This window comes from Dendrobates tinctorius, unplaced genomic scaffold, assembly GCF_039654945.1.
Source record: "Dendrobates tinctorius isolate UK_male_01 unplaced genomic scaffold, ASM3965494v1 ptg000377l, whole genome shotgun sequence".
In the NCBI taxonomy this organism is placed as follows: domain Eukaryota; kingdom Metazoa; phylum Chordata; class Amphibia; order Anura; family Dendrobatidae; genus Dendrobates; species Dendrobates tinctorius.
In genome coordinates this window covers 1,576,694-1,591,786 of record NW_027362043.1, presented here as the reverse complement: position 1 = coordinate 1,591,786, position 15,093 = coordinate 1,576,694, and positions in this window count along the sequence as shown.

Here is a 15,093-nt window from a genome sequence, read left to right as displayed (position 1 = left end):
TCCGATCTGAATTCCAGCCAATTTTGCATTGAAAAAGTCAAACTGCGCTCCTTCCATTCTGAGCTCTGCCATGCGCCGAAACAGTCGTTCCCCCCCACAAATCAGGTATTAGCGTACTCAGGACAAATTGCACAATAACTTTTGCAGTCCAATTTCTCCTGTTACCCTTGGTAAAATAAAAAAAATTGAACCTGAAGTATTTTTTTTGTGAAAAAGTTAGATGTTCATTTTTTATTTAAATATTCAAAAAAATTCCTGTGACGCACCTAAAGGTTTATAAACTTCTTGAATGTGGTTTTGAGCACCTTAAGGGGTGCAGTTTTTAGAATGGTGTCACTTTTGGGTATTTTCTATCATATAGACCCCTCAAAGTGGCTTCAAATGTGATGTGGTCCTAAAAATAAAATGGTGTTGTAAAAATGAGAAATCGCTGGTCAACTTTTAACCCTTATAACTTCCTAACAAAAAAAAATTTTGGTTCCAAAATTGTGCTGATGTAAAGTAAACATGTGGGAAATGTTAGTTATCAAGTTTTTTGTGTGCCGTATCTCTGTGATTTAAGGGCATAAAAATTAAAAGTTGGAAAATTGCGAAATTTTCGCCAAATTTCCATTTTTTTCACAAATAAACGCAAGTTATTTGAATGAAATTTTACCACTAACATGAAGTACAATATGTCACGAGAAAAAATTATCAGAATCACCGGGATCCATAGAAGCGTTCCAGAGTTATGACCTCATAAAGGTACAGTGGTCAGAATTGTAAAAATTGGCCCGGTCATGAACGTGCAAACCACCCTTGGGGGTGAAGGGGTTAAATACCTGGTTGTTATTCCTATGTATATCAAATGATATGCATGCGTGATATGGTATATAACTGCCTCTGTATTACAGGTGATATGATGAACTATTTTAAAAACCTTGTTGCTAGTGGAATTGGCAAAATTGATGTTTTTGGGAATGTATTTACATATAGAGCAGGATCAACATGTAAAGAAATCCCAAAGTGGGCCCTTACTCCCAAAAATAAATTGGTTAACCTTTGGGGGAACGTAATGGCTTTTGGTAAGTGTGTTCCCCAAGTTACGAGATCTCCATCATGTCACAAGCGGGCCCTTAGTTAGTTGATATTTCAGATCTCTGTTAATAAAACAGACCAGTGTTTGGAGAGGATGTTCTTAATTTGTATCTAACTGGAGTTAAAAGTAGTAATGAAATGAGGTATCATATCTGAATCAGGGCATTTTGAACTGTCATTGGATTTCTGAGCTAGTAAACATGTTCTCGAGGTTACTGCTCTTTTAAATCCCTTTTTAATATCCTTCTGCCTGAATCCCCTTTCCTTAAATCTAATGGTTAGATCACTTGTTTTAGGAAGGTTTGATCGTCCAAGCAAATCCTTTGAGCTCTAAGGAATTGACTAATTGGCATAGACTGTTTAAGCTTAGGGAGATATGAGGAATTATGGTGTAAGAGGGTGATAGCTGCTGTGCATTTTCGGAAAATATCACTACGCACTGTGCCATCTTCTTTCTTGATTATCATCACATCTAAAATGTCTACCTGTACTTTGCTGTGTTTCTAGATCAGTCTGATATTATATTCATTATTGTTCAGATGTTTTAGAAACTTCTCCAGCTGTGACGTGGAGCCCTGCCAGATGAAAGATATATCATTTATGTAGCATGACAACGTCCCTCTCCCACAGCCACAGGAAGAGGTTAGTGTATGAGGATGCAGAGGTCGCCCCCATCACTCTTCACTGGAGCTGCAGGAAGGGGTGATCTTTAAGCACAAAACAATTGTGTGTCAACCTAAATTGTAATAGGAATATGATAATCCTATCAGATCTTGATCTAAATTGGTTATTTGAAAAAAAAATTAGCAACTCTCATCCTGTGGTCATGGTGTCACGACTGCAGCCGCAGGCGCGGCCCAGCAGGCACCTCCACGCCATGGCGAGGAGGCGGGCGTCCCCCAGGGACGTAATATGGACCCTCTATACCACAGAGGGGAACCCGGGCCTACCCGAACTAGGGAAGGGCAGCAACCGGGATACTGTGGCGACAAGGACACGAAGGACTTGATGACACCGCACAACTTCAGGTATAAATAAAGTAAAGTTTACTTAAAGTAAAGTCACAGCACATAGACAAAACCAGGACACACAAGGTCATCAGAACATCAGGATACATGAGGTCATCCAGACGCAGGCAGGACATCAGGGTCACCCACAGGACATCAGAGTCACCGGCAGATATCAGACGGGAGTCGTTTGGTTCCGGACATCCAACACGACCTACAGGCACCACTGCAGTCGTCCAGCTCCAGGCAGCGGTCATCAGGTTCCAGGCTGCGGTCGTCAGGCTCCGGGCATCGGACCTAGGAAGGAACTCAAGTGTGATGGTGCTAATACCGCAGGATTGTTTGGCCTGCATGGAGCTAGCACAGCATGGTAGTCAGAGCACAGCATAGTAGATGCTCAGCAAGAACACCGGTTACAAGAGTCTCAGAGTCACTGGGTGCAGGGCTCAAAAAAGGGATTCCATCCAGGAACACAACATAGCAGACAATTCAGACATGGTCAGGTACAGGAGCATGGATTCAGGCCTGGATACACCGCCTCCAGGACAGGGCGAATTTAGACAGGGTCAGGTACAGGACAGGTACAGGATCAAGGATTCAGGCCTGGATATACCGCCTCCGGGGCAGGGTGAGGGTACAGGACAAAGGAGGAATCAAGGCAGGGACTTAGGTACCATAACCGAGATAGACGAGGTCCAGAGACACAGACACGAGATACACATGGCAAAGTCCAGGAGCTTTGTGAATTGTGAGTAGCTCTCGCCCCGCCCATAGGGCAGGGTCAGTTTATAAAGGAGCTGCCCCTCAGCAATTGGCTGGGGACAGCATTTCAAGTACACACACTAACCCTGATAAAAGCAGGGGAGGTGTGGCCGCGCACACCCTAAGCACACACAGAAACCATTGCACCACAATCAGTGCAGGAACTGCAGCTTAGAGCACCTGGCATCGTCTGCAAGCCTAGACACACGTGGAAAGTCATGCACCAGCTACAAATGACCTCACAACCCGTGGACAGCTTCCACAGCGGCGACCAGGGACCGCACATGCGAATGGTCAAGCAGCAGAGCAAAGACCTAACACCACATGTGCAGCTACGCAGCAGAGCCGGGAATAGAGCAGGCTCCATACAGGTAACAGCCAGCAGTATCCCAGCTCAATTAGGGGGAAAGGAGTAAGGGGTTAAAGCAAACACATGCATTGTCACGCCAACAAGCAGATACAGACAGAGCGGCGTGACACATGGCATTTAGATGTATACAGGGACTCCACATTACTTTTAACCATCAACATATCTCCCTCCAAATGCAACCCTCCTAATCTTCTGAGGATATCTGTAGTGTTTCTAATATAAGATAGAAGGGTTTCCACTAGAGTTGAGCGATACCGTCCGATACTTCAAAGTATCGTATCGGATGGTATCGGCCGATCTTTAAAAAAAGTATCGGTATCGCCGATTCCGATACCGGAAGTCCCATTCAAGTCTATGGGACTTCCGGTATCGGAATAAGAAAAACCCTTTCCTGCCCTTGTACAGCCTCTCTGGGGTCTGTACGGGCCTTTCGGGGGGCTGTGCCGGCCTGCCAGGGGGTCTGTGCAGGCTCCGGTGGTCTGTGCCGGCCTGCCGGTGGTCTGTGCAGGCTCCGGGGGGCTGTGCCGGCCTGCCGGGGGGCTGTGCCGGCCTGCCGGGGGGCTGTGCAGGCTCCGGGGGGCTGTGCCGGCCTGCCGGGGGGCTGTGCCGGCCTGCCGGGGGGCTGTGCAGGCTCCGGGGGTCTGTGCAGGCATCGTCCGATGGGACTACAAGTCCCATCGGGCGATGCCTGCTACCATGACAGTGATTGACACATTAGCCAATGATGGGACAGTAGTAGTCCCATCATCCGGCTAATGTGTTAAATGTAAAAAAAAAAAAAAAAAAAAAAAAAAAAAAATTACATGCTACATACATACAACATGCATACTACATACATGCTACATTCATACTACATACTACATACATGCTACATACATACTACATATATACTACATGCATGCTACATACATACTACATGCTACATACTACATGCATGCTACATACATACTACATGCTACATACTACATATATACTACATGCATGCTACATACATACTACATACATACTACATACATACTACATGCATGCTACATACTACATACATACTACATGCATGCTACATACATACTACATGCATGCTACATACATACTACATACATACTACATGCATACCACATATATACTACATACATACAATACATTCATACAATACATACATAGACATACAGTACATATAACATAGAGTAACATACTTACCAATACTTGTCACATTGTTCCCCGAAGCCATTGTCTATTCCGGGATAAATATTAACATAACAAACCACAAAAATACTCACCCACGATCCGAAGCAGTCCACGAGTGTGTCCCACGACGATCTTGGGTAGAGAACTGCAGCATCAGATGATGCTGCCGTTCTCTACGGGCTGCAGGAATCCAATGACGGAAGGTAGGTATCCTTCCGCACTGTATTCCTCCGCCACTTAAAAAAAAAAGTCCCTAGTCTCACTTTATGCCATTGCTGTGTGGGAAATTCCCACACAGCAATGGCATAAAGTGAGACTAGGGACTTTTTTTTTTTAAGTGGCGGAGGAATACAGTGCGGAAGGATACCTACCTTCCGTCATTGGATTCCTGCAGCCCGTAGAGAACGGCAGCATCATCTGATGCTGCAGTTCTCTACCCAAGATCGTCGTGGGACACACTCGTGGACTGCTTCGGATCGTGGGTGAGTATTTTTGTGGTTTGTTATGTTAATATTTATCCCGGAATAGACAATGGCTTCGGGGAACAATGTGACAAGTATTGGTAAGTATGTTACTCTATGTTATATGTACTGTATGTCTATGTATGTATTGTATGAATGTATTGTATGTATGTAGTATATATGTGGTATGTATGTAGCATGTAGTATGTATGTGGTATGTATGTAGCATGCATGTAGTATGTATGTAGCATGCATGTAGTATGTATGTAGCATGCATGTAGTATGTATGTAGTATGTATGTAGTATGTATGTAGCATGTATGTAGCATGCAGTATGTATGTAGCATGTATGTAGTATGTATGTAGTATATATGTAGTATGTATGTAGCATGTAGTATGTATGTAGCATGCATGTAGTATATATGTAGCATGCATGTAGCATGTATGTAGTATGTATGTAGTATGTATGTAGCATGCAGCATGTATGTAGTATATATGTAGTATGTATGTAGCATGCATGTAGTATGTATGTAGTATGTATGTATGTAGCCTGCAGTATGTATGTAGCATGTATGTAGTATATATGTAGTATGTATGTAGCATGCATGTAGTATGTATGTAGTATGTATGTATGTAGCATGCAGTATGTATGTAGCATGTATGTAGTATGTATGTAGTATATATGTAGTATGTATGTAGCATGCATGTAGTATGTATGTAGTATGTATGTAGCATGCAGTATGTATGTAGCATGTATGTAGTATGTATGTAGTATATATGTAGTATGTATGTAGCATGCATGTAGTATGTATGTAGTATGTATGTAGCATGCAGTATGTATGTAGCATGTATGTAGTATGTATGTAGTATATATGTAGTATGTATGTAGCATGCATGTAGTATGTATGTAGCATGCATGTAGTATGTATGTAGTATTTTTTTTTATTTATTTTTTTTTTTTTAACATTTAACACATTAGCCGGATGATGGGACTACTACTGTCCCATCATTGGCTAATGTGTCAATCACTGTCATGGTAGCAGGCATCGCCCGATGGGACTTGTAGTCCCATCGGACGATGCTTGCACAGACCCCCGGACATCAGCACAGCCCCCCGGCAGGCCGGCACAGCCCCCCGGCAGGCCGGTACAGACCCCCACAGGGTGCACAGACCACCGGCAGGCCGGCACAGCCCCCCGGCAGTCCGGTACAGACCCCGGGCAGTCCACACAGCCCCCCGGCAGGCCGGCACAGCCCCCCGGCAGGCCGGCAGAGACCCCCGGAAGGCCCGAAATGACGGCGCATCATGATGCGCACACACCGCGCATCATGATGACGTCAGGCCGTCAATCAACTGAACTTCCGATTCCGATGCCGAATTCCGATATTGAAAAAATATCGGAAGTCGGTATCGGAATTCCGATACAGCAAGTATCGGCCGATACCCGATACTTGCGGTATCGGAATGCTCAACACTAGTTTCCACACATCTCCTCAGGTAATGATCAATGTATCTACATATAGGTTCGCAAAGACCTCCAATCCCTGGTACTATAGATCTGCCTGATGGGTTTTGGGTATCCTTGTGAACTCTGGGCAGGAGATAGAGGGTCGGTGTGATTGGACGTGCCTGAATTAGAGATTCCCTCCGTTTTTTAGAAATGACTGCTTCAAGTCCTTTGTTCAATATCTCAATAAGTTACAATTTGTATTTCTGTAGAAGTTTTGATGGCAGCCACTCATAACAGAGGAGAATTCACCTGTCTGAATGCTTCCATCATGTACATCTGTATCGGCCATAATACAATGTTGTTGCCCTTGTCTGCCCGCTTTACGACAATGTCCTTATAGCTTTTAAGTTCTTTGATGGCTTGTCTCTGTGAATATGTAAGATTATCATTGTATATTTTACCATCAAGATGAGAGAACTCCTCCCTAACCAATTTGGCAAAAATTTATACTTGTGGACAGGCAGACGAGGGTGGGAAAACCTGTGAGCGCCGGTACAGATGTACGGGTAATGAGGAATGGCTGTCAGAGGCATCTATTCCATACTCTCTAGCGAGGGATTCTAGGTCTTGTAAAGCCTGTATTTCTGCATCTGTGGTGCAGGTTGATAGATCTTCTGGACTAAAGTATTTTTTGAAAATGAGTTTCCTCACAAATAGTTCAAGATCATTAACTGCCGTGAAATAATCAAATTTTTCAGACAAATTAAGTATCTTTAATGTTTATTTGAGATCTCATTCCGAAAGTTGGATGTTTGATTTTTTTCTCTTTACCATTGGGGTTCTGTAGTATTGTTCTAAGTTTGTGATTTCCTGGGGATCCTCTTCTTCTGGCCTTAAGAGTTTGCCTAAAAAACGCCCAACACATTCTCCCTCTGATGCAGTGGATAGACTTGATATAGAGGCAGAACATAGCCCTGAAATTCCAGTGATATATGATTTTGACTTTTTCTATTTCAGTCTCCCACTTTTCAAGATCTGCTTCTAAGGCCTCATTCACACAACATTTTTTTTGCCGTCAGGCGCGATCCAGCGTCGCGCCGGAGAGCCGGATCCGTCAAATGTTATATAAAATCGGATGTGACGGATCCGGTTTTCTGCCGGATCCGTCTTGCGCATCCGACCAAAAACCAGATCCGTTTCATCCGTTTTTTTATCCGTTTTTCGACGGATTTCGACGGATCCGGTTTTTAAAACGCCCTACAAACGTGATTGGCTAACGAAAACCTATATATACAGTGTTCCTACAGCCCATCTTTGACAGGTTGTAGAGGAGAAAGTGCAGGTTGGAGAGAAGAGCAAGTGACTGGCAAAGATGGATGTTGTGATAGGAAACATTTTGAAGAATTTGGTGGATTTTACAGCGGAGACAAATCGTTTGAGTGTGATTGTTCTTGAGAAGGAGAGAGCGAGACAGCAGCGCATCGTACATCAGCGACGTCGACGCCGTTTGTGGATCCACCCCATCACAGCCAAGAGAATGACACGTGGGGTGTATTCTACACTCTGCATGGACCTTAGACGAAACCCAGAGAAATTTTTTGCATATGTTCGGATGCAAATGGAGAATTTTGATTATTTGGTGGAGCGCATTGCACACCTCATAAGAAGATAGGACACCTATTGTGCTTCTCCATTTCACTGACAGAGCGTCTGATGGTGACTCTAAGGTAAGACACATTTATTGGATATGCTCGCATCAAAGCACACTTTAACTGTAATGTTGTTGGTGGTAGTTTGTATCTCCAAGTGTTATAGCTGAGTTTTGGTTTGATATGCTGTGATTTTGAACTAATTTTTTTTTTTTAATTCCCCCCAGATTCCTTGCAACTGGAGAATCCCTTTCGCCACTCCATTTCCAGTATAGACTTGGGATTTCCACCATATCTGGAATAGTGAAGCACACATGCCGTGCACTGTGGGACTCTTTAGTTGATGAGTTTGTACCAGAGCCCACAACAGAGAGGTGGATTGAAATTGCTGACAAGTTTCTACAGATATTTCAGTTTCCGAATTGCTTGGGTGCTGTGGACGGGAAACATATCCGCATTGTAAAGCCAGCAGGATCAGGATTGGAATATTTTAATTAAAATAAATATTTTTCCATTGTCCTCATGGCCATTGCTGATGCGGAATGCAAATTTATTGCTGTTGATATTGGGGCCTATGGCCGCTCCAATGACTCTCAAGTTTTCAAACTGTCTGCCATCGGGCGTAGACTGTATGGAAACACCTTCCAGTTCCCACCCCCTAGACCGCTGCCGCAAACATCTGGCCCACCTATGCCTTTTGTATGTGTAGGGGATGAAGCCTTCCAGCTGTCAGAACACCTTTTGAAACCGTACTCTAGCAGAGGATTGACAACAACAAAACGCATTTTTAATTACCACCTCACAAGAGCAAGAAGAATGGTGGAATGCGCCTTTGGTATTCTGACAGCCAAATGGCGTGTCCTATTGACTTCGATCAACCTCAAGACTGAAACTGTGGACGAGGTGATCAAAGCTTGCGTGGTCTTGCACAATTTTGTTATGTGCAAGGAACCCATTTCCATTGAGGACACCTCTGCAGAAACCACCTTGCAAGATTACCAGAACATTACCAATAGAAGTTCTGTGACGGTTTCACGAATGAGGGACAATTTTGCACAATACTTTGTCACCTCAAGGTAGAATACACTGGCAGGATGACAGAGTTTGAAAAATTTCTGCCCTTAACCAAAGTCGTGTACCTCCTCTACCAACTGTATACCTTTGCCAACCAAAGTTGGCTATCTTGTTGTGGTTTGACAATTTTTACCTTTTGGCCACACTGGTGTACCTGGTTGTGTTTTAGGCAAAGTATTTCACCTTTTAACAAAAGTTGTGTACATTGTTAGGTAATCCACAAGAAGATACACAACTTTTGCTAAAAGGTGAAATACTAGCCTAAAACACAACCAGGTACAGAACTGTGGCCAGAAGGTAAAATTTATTTACCTTTTACCCAAAGTTATGTACCTTGTTTAGTATACCAAAAATTTTTTACCTTTTCTCTACCCAGTATTTTACCTTTTGTTAAAACATATTTCGCTGCAGAAATAAATGACAGACAACAAGTGTAAAACAAATATTAAACTTTTATTGAATATTTTTTATTTTTTAAAACTGTTTGTAAATTTGAAGAAAAACTTTTTTAATAAAGCTTTACAACTAGAAAAATTTTAATTTTTATTTTAGGCACAAAATCACAAATTAGTGTAGTGTGGGATGGAAATACTGCTGGAGGGGCTGCGGGACACTTCGACACTGGGAGTGTGGAGAGAGGACTGGGATGGTGGTAGGGAAGGAACAGTTAGAGGTGAAGGTGTGGAAAAAACAATAGAATGGGTGGACATGTGGGAGGCAGAACAGGTGGTGGGCCGTGGAGTGGAGGGTTGAGCAGGGACTGGAGTAGCAGATGATGTGGATGAGAAGTGGTACGGGGAAGGAGTGTGGTACGGGGCAGGAGTTTGGTACGGGGAAGGTTGCTGGAAGTGGGGAGTTTGCTGATACTGGGGAGGTTGCTGGTACTTTGGAGGGGGCTGGTACTGGGTAGGTGGCTGGTATGGAATAGGAGGGGGAGGAGGGACAGTGGCTGGAGGTGGTGCAGGTGGAGAAACTACTGTGGTGGGAGGAGTTTGGGAGGTAACCTGCAGTAGAGCACGGTGGCATGAATGCATTACATGCATCTGCTGGCTAGGAGAGAGCGTTTCCATGTGCTCCACAACAGATCTGAAAAAGGTGTGGTTTGGCGAAGATCTTGCTTCTGAATGCATGGTTTGCAGAAGTGTCTTCAACTCCAGAATGGCGGAGTTGAGCTGCTGAAAGCCTGCGGAGATTTGCTCTGACAAGACTTTAAGACAGTTCTGAAAAGATGCATTCAGATGCAAGAACTCTGGCGCATAGCTCTTTTCCTGACTCCTCTGCCGCTGCCGCCCAGTACCCACAGGTGTACTAGAGGTGGCAGCGGCAGAAGGGTGGGGTATAGGGAAAGTGATCTCCTCACCAGTGGATTCATGTAATGTAGGCGGCCACGATGCTCCTGCGCTGCTGGATGGGAGAGATGGATCGAATGTGAGGGAAGGCTGGGAAGGTGCAGATTGGCCAGGGCGGTTGAAGTGTCCCTCAGTGGCGGTCTCCTCAGGGATCGCCTCAGAAGGGGCCAAGCGTGCAGGCTCCCGAGTGCTGGTCACCGTGCTGTGGAATAAAGAGAAAAAAATACAATTAATATAGCGACATGGCATGGCCCTGGCTGAAAAAAAAAGTAGACATATAAACATTATTTTTTGACATGGGGTGTGTAATATTTACCTTCTGGTGACCATTGTTGCCCAGAGGAACGACAGGGCTCGTGCATACTTGTACTTGCTCCTGCGTCCTCCAGATCAACTCGGGGCCTGCATCTCTTTGTTGAACTCCTTCTTGAAACGATCCCTCACAGACCGCCACCGCTTCACAATTCTCTCCCCTGAAACGAGAAAGCACAAAGTGGTTAGTATACAACATCAGTGTTTCACAAACTCCAGTCCTCATGCACCCCACAGGTCATGTTTTCAGGATTTCTATAGTGTTGCTCAAAAGGAAATCCTGAAAACATGACCCGTGGGGACCACGAGGCCTGGAGTTTGGGAATCACTGCTTTTCATCAAGCAACCGGAACTGTATATACTTACGCTCTTGAATCTGGGCCCGAGCATCGTGGTCCAGCGGTCCACGAGGAGCGAACAGATTTCCTCCCAGAGCCGACGGGTCACAATAAGATCAGCATGGCGGCGGTCCCCCATATTCCACAGCGACTCCCTTTCTCTGACCAGATCGATGAGGAGGTCCACGTCAATCCCCTCCTCACAGTCAGAGTCGGGAGCACGCAGTGAAGCCTGTTAAAGAAAAAGAGAAAACAAAAAAAATTTGCCTCCACACTTAAGAAATGTAAAAAAAAAGGGAAAAAAAAATTATACCTACACGATGGTGACCGCCGCGTCCCACACGCCGACGACCCTGGGAGGCACTGCGAGGACCTCTTGGCCGAGCACCAGATTTGGAAGACTAGAAAAGAAAAAAAAAGTTATGTGCTTGGATGTAGGCATATGTGTTGTTTGCTGTGTGATGTCTGCACTAAATTGATTTCTATGTGTTGTGTGTAGTGTAGTTGTGTGGGGAGTTGGAAGTTTCGCCCCCAGCAGTTCGCCCCCAGCATTTCGCCCCCAGCAGTTCGCCCCCAGCAGTTCGCTCCCAGGTACACTTCGCCCCCGAACATTTCGCCCCCAGCATTTCGCCACCAGGTTGTTTCGCCCCCGCACATTTCGCCCCCAGCAGTTCGCCCCCGGATGTTTCGCCCCCGGATGTTTCGCCCCCAGCAGTTCGCCCCCGGATGTTTCGCCCCCGGATGTTTCGTCCCCAGCAGTTCGCCCCCGGATGTTTCGCCCCCAGCAGTTCGCCCCCGGATGTTTCGCCCCCAGCAGTTCGCCCCCGGATGTTTCACCCCCGGATGTTTCGCCCCCAGCAGTTCGCCCCCGGATGTTTCGCCCCCAGCAGTTCGCCCCCAGCAGTTCACCCCCGGATGTTTCGCCCCCAGCAGTTCGCCCCCGGATGTTTCGCCCCCGGATGTTTCGCCCCCAGCAGTTCGCCCCCAGATGTTTCGCCCCCAGCAGTTCGCCCCCAGCAGTTCGCCCCCGGATGTTTCGCCCCCAGCAGTTCGCCCCCAGCAGTTCACCCCCGGATGTTTCGTCCCCAGCAGTTCGCCCCCAGCAGTTCGTACCCGGATGTTTCGCCCCCAGCAGTTCGCCCCCGGATGTTTCGCCCCCAGCAGTTCCCCCCAGATGTTTCGCCCCCGGATGATTCACCCCCAGCAGTTCGCCCCCGGATGTTTCGCCCCCAGCAGTTCGCCCCCTGATGTTTCGCCCCCAGCAGTTCACCCCTGGATGTTTCGCCCCCAGCAGTTCACCCCTGGATGTTTCGCCCCCAGCAGTTCGCCCCCGGATGTTTCACCCCCAGCAGTTCGCCCCCGGATGTTTCGCCCCCAGCAGTTCGCCCCCGGATGTTTCACCCCCAGCAGTTCGCCCCCGGATGTTTCACCCACGGATGTTTCGCCCCCAGCAGTTCGCCCCCGGATGTTTCATCCCCAGCCGTTCGCCCCCAGATGTTTTGCCCCCAGCAGTTCGCCTCCGGATGTTTCGTCCCCAGCAGTTCGCGCACAGCAGTTCGCCCCCGGATGTTTCGCCCCCTGCTTTTTGCCCCCAGATGTTTCGGCCCCAAATTAGGCAGGGAATTTTGGCCTTGTGTTTTAAGCCCTAAGACCGCTTTCACAGTAGCCACTTTCCCAAGTGCTAAGCACTGGAAAATCGCTAAGAAGATTGCCAATTTTGAATATACTACATGGTGGCCCGATTCTAATGTATCGGGTATTCTAGAAGGTACAGCCACGTGGTATGTTGCACAGGTTATGTAGTATATTGGACAGTCCACGTAGTACATTGTACAGGCCACGTAGTATATAGGACAGCCGACGTAGTATTTTGGACAGCGCACGTAGTAAATTGCACAGTCCACGTAGTAAATTGCACAGCGCACATAGTAAATTACACAGCGTACATAGTATATTGGCCAGCCAACGTAGTATATTGCACTGGTCACGTAGTATATTGCACTGTCCACGTAGTCTAGGAATGTGGGCACTATATTCGTGTTTAAAAAAAAATAATAAAGATATACTCACCTCAGCCACGGGCCCTGAAGTCCTCGCGCCTCTCTGCAGTGCTGGCGGTGGCTTCCGGTCTGAGCGTAGGACCTGCGATGATGTCGCGGTCACATGACCGTGACATCATCGCAGGTCCTGGATGGTGTGCATTGGAGAGAGGCGCGGAGGACAGCGCGACGTTGGAGGGGGTGAGAATAACTTTTTTTTTATCACTATTATTTTTAACATTACATCTTTTCACTATTGATGCTGCATAGGCACCATCAATAGCGAAAAGTTGGTCACACAGGGTTAATAGCAGCGTTAACGGAGTGCGGTACACCGCGATCAGTTAACGCTGGCATTAACCCTGTGTGAGCGGTCAGCGGTGAGTGCAGGGCAGTGAAGCATTCCCATTCCTTCCGGGATCCGCCGGAAAATAGCTTTGAAGCTATTTTCCGGTGGGGCGTTTTCCGGCCCTGGCCGGAATCCGCCCGTAACCCGCACCATAGACATGAAAGGGTAGTTTCAGGCTGTAAATCCAGCTTGTCTGGATAAAGCCTGAGGCCTCGTGCCCACTGACGGAAGGGGATTGTGGAGCGGCATCTCCGCAGCGGCTGTAATTGCGGTAGCAATTGGAGATCCCACAGGAATCTATTTGTGCCTGCAATTGTGGCCACTATTGTGGTACCCTAATTCTGTATCAAAATCTTCACTTAACTCTATGGATTTAGGTGCAGGTTTTAGTGCAGGATTTCAGCCCCTTGTCTGAATGGCTGGAATTTTGTTTGTATAATGGCAGCATACATTGACATGCTGCACTGCATGTTTTTTTTTTGTAAACAAAATTTTTTCATCAGCATGTGGATGGGATTTACACATTAATGCTGCATATGACCCCAGCCTAATGGACCATTCAGTTATGCCTTAGGCCAAAAGCACACTGGTGATTTTACTGGCTTTTTTTGCGTCCTGCACAATCCTCTCAATGAGACAGCATAGGCAGCGCGGACGTCACGAACGTCCGCGCTGCCCACCCGACGACTAGCGCGCCCATCCGCCTGAATAGAACGCCCCATTCAGGCGGGCGGCCCGCCCAGTCGTTCATTCAGACGTCCAGCCGCACGCCACGTCTGGATGCGGCTGTCAACTAGACGGCCCGTTCAGCATAGTGGCGATCGGCCGTGCTGAACGGCCGTCTAGTTGAAGGGTCTAAAGGTACCCTAAAAATGTGACCTATTTCAAGTTTAGAAGTAATTTTAATTTTAAACAAAAATATATAATTTTCCACTGGGACAATATATGTTGTAAAAAACTATTGGTTGGCCCCTTCACACTAGATTTTGCTTCAGTTTTTTTATTATGAAATCAGAAAATCTGGAGCAAAATGTGAGTATTTAATGTGAGATATGAACAGAGACTTCTGATTAGGATATTTTTTTTGTGAATTTATCCCAAAACTCTGTCTGCTGCTTGTTACACTTTTTCTGTTATTTCCTCTACTAATACTTTCATTTTAAATTAGGAAATGGACACAGCCGTATGTTGATATTTGGAACAAGAGACAATCTCCATCTACTGGCACAAAGTAAAGAGTGGTTTGCTGATGGCATGTTTTTCACTACACCAGCCTTGTTTAAGCAACTTTACACAATCCATGTAGTCCACAGCGGCCTTGTTGTTCCTGTAGTGTACACCTTGCTGACAGACAAGAGCCGTTCTACATACCAGAGGTTGCTGCAAGAGCTGAAGAACTTGCAGCCTGGACTGCAACCAGACAACCTGATGTTGGATTTTGAACTAGCTGCAATACAGGCATTTGAAAGTGAATTCCCCAACCTTGTGAAGACTGGTTGCTTTTTCCACCTATCACAGTCGGTTTGGCGTAAAGTTCAAAATAAAGGACTCAAGATGCAATACCAAGGTGACCATGAATTTGCCCGTTGGATACGCATGATACCTGCCCTGGCCTTTCTACCACCACAGAATGTTGTGCAATCATTTGAAGAATTGGTGGAAGATCCTGAC